This window comes from Chrysochloris asiatica, unplaced genomic scaffold, assembly GCF_000296735.1.
Source record: "Chrysochloris asiatica unplaced genomic scaffold, ChrAsi1.0 scaffold00144, whole genome shotgun sequence".
In the NCBI taxonomy this organism is placed as follows: domain Eukaryota; kingdom Metazoa; phylum Chordata; class Mammalia; order Afrosoricida; family Chrysochloridae; genus Chrysochloris; species Chrysochloris asiatica.
The window spans coordinates 210,461-212,707 of NW_006408662.1; positions in this window are offsets into that span (position 1 = coordinate 210,461).

The window sequence follows — 2,247 nt, forward strand, 5'->3', positions numbered from 1 at the left end:
AGATAGCAGCAGAATATTGAAACACGATGAAAAGCACCAGAATATTTTCAGATAAAGTACCAGAAGATAAGCCTTTAAGGTTGGAAGGCACTCAAAATACGACTTGGTAAGGGTTGCCTCCTCAATGTAGAGTTAACCATGATGACACAAATGGAGTAAAGATTTTGGGAACTTCATTTGCTGGTGGGGAACTACTCAAAATGATGAAAACAACGGTAAACATCCATTAATAATTGGATCATTGATGAAGTATGAATCTTGGAAAATTGGAAGTTGACAAAAATTAAATGGAATGCATAAACATCAATAATCTAGGCATTGGTGAGCCAAAATGAATTGGTATTAGTCATTTTGAAACTGACAATCACATGGTTTACTATGCTGGGAATGACAAATTGGAGATAAATGGCATTGCATTCATCATCAAAAAGAAAATTTTAAGATCTACCTTGAAGTATAATGCTGTCTGTGATAGGATAATATCCATATGCCTACAAGGAAGACCAGTTAATACCACTATTTTTCAAATTTATGCACCAAACACTAAAGTCAGTGATGATGAAATTAAAGCATTCTACCAACTTCTTCACTCTGAAATGGATCAAACATGCAATCAAGATGTATTGATATTCACTGGCGATTGGAATGCAAAGGTTGGAAACAAAGAAGAAGTATCAATCATTGGAAAATATGTCCTTAGTGACAGAAACAATGCTGGAGATCCCATGATAGAATTTTGCATGACCAATGACTTCACTGAAAATACCTTTTTAAAACAACATAAAAAACACATGGACCTCATCAGATGGAATACAGAGAAATCGAATTGACTACATCTATGTAAAGAGATGGTGGGAAAGCTCCATGTCATCAGTTAAACTAAGGCAGACTGTAGCAGAGATCATCAATTGCTCATATGCAAGTTCAGGTTGAAGCTGAAGAAAGTTAAAACAGGTCCACAAGAGACAAACTGTGACATTGAACATATCCCATCTGAATTTATAGATCATCTGAAGAACAGATTTGATGCATTAGACACTAGTGACTGAAAACCAGAAGAGTTGTGGGATGACATCAAGAACATTATACAGGAAGAAAGAAAAAGAGCATTAAGAAGACAAGAGAAAAAACCAAATTGGATGACAGAAGAGACTCTGGAACTTGCTCTCCAGTGTAGCGATACTATAGCAAATGGAAGAAATGAGGAGGTAAAAGAGCTGATCAGAACATTTCAAAGGGTAGCTTGAGAAGACTAAGTCAAATATTATTCTGAAATGTGCAAATATCTGTAGTTCAAAAACAAAAAGGGAAGAACATGCTCAGCATTTCTCAAGCTGAAGGAACTGAAGAAAATAATTTAAGCCCCAACTTGCAACATTGAAGGATTCTGTGGGCAAAATGTTTAATGGTGCAGAAAGCATCAAAAGAAGATGGAATACAGAGTCACTGTACTAAAAAGAAATGGTCAACGTTCGACCATTTGAAAAGGTAGAGTAAGGTCAAGAGCCAATGACACTGAAGGAAGAAGTCCTAGGTACACTGAAGGCATTGGAAAAGAATAAGCCTCTGGGAATTGATGGAAATCTTTCAACAAACTGATGTGGCACTGCAGGCATTCATTCATCTATGCCAAGAAATTTGGAAGACAGTTACCTGACCAAATGATTGAAAGAGATCCATATTTATGCCTGTTTCAAAGAGAGGTGACCCAGTGGAATGTGGAAATCATCAGACAATATCATCAATATCTCATGCAAGTAAAATTTTGCTAAAGATAATTTTAAAACAGTTCAAGCTAGATTCAGATGAGGATGTGGAACGAGTGATATCATTGCTGATGTCATATGGGTCTTGGCTGAAAGCAGAGAATACCAGAAAGATGTTTACTTGTGCTTTATTGACTGTGCAAGGCTTTTGACTGTGTGGATTAAGACAATCCATGGACAATACTGGGGAGAATGAGTACTCCGGAACACTTAATTGTGCTCATTAGGAACCTATACATAGACCGAGATAGTTGTTAGAACAAGGGGACACTGAATGTTTTACAATTAGGAAAGATGTGTGTCAGGGTTGTATTCTTTTACCATACTTAAGGAGCTCTGGTAGCGTAGTGGTTACGAATCGGGCTGTGAACCGCAAGGTCAGCAGTTCGAAACTACCAGCGGTTCCGCGGGAGAAAGAGGAGGCGTTCTGCTCCCGTAAAGATTTACAGCCTCGGAAACCCTGTGCAGGGTCGCTATGAGT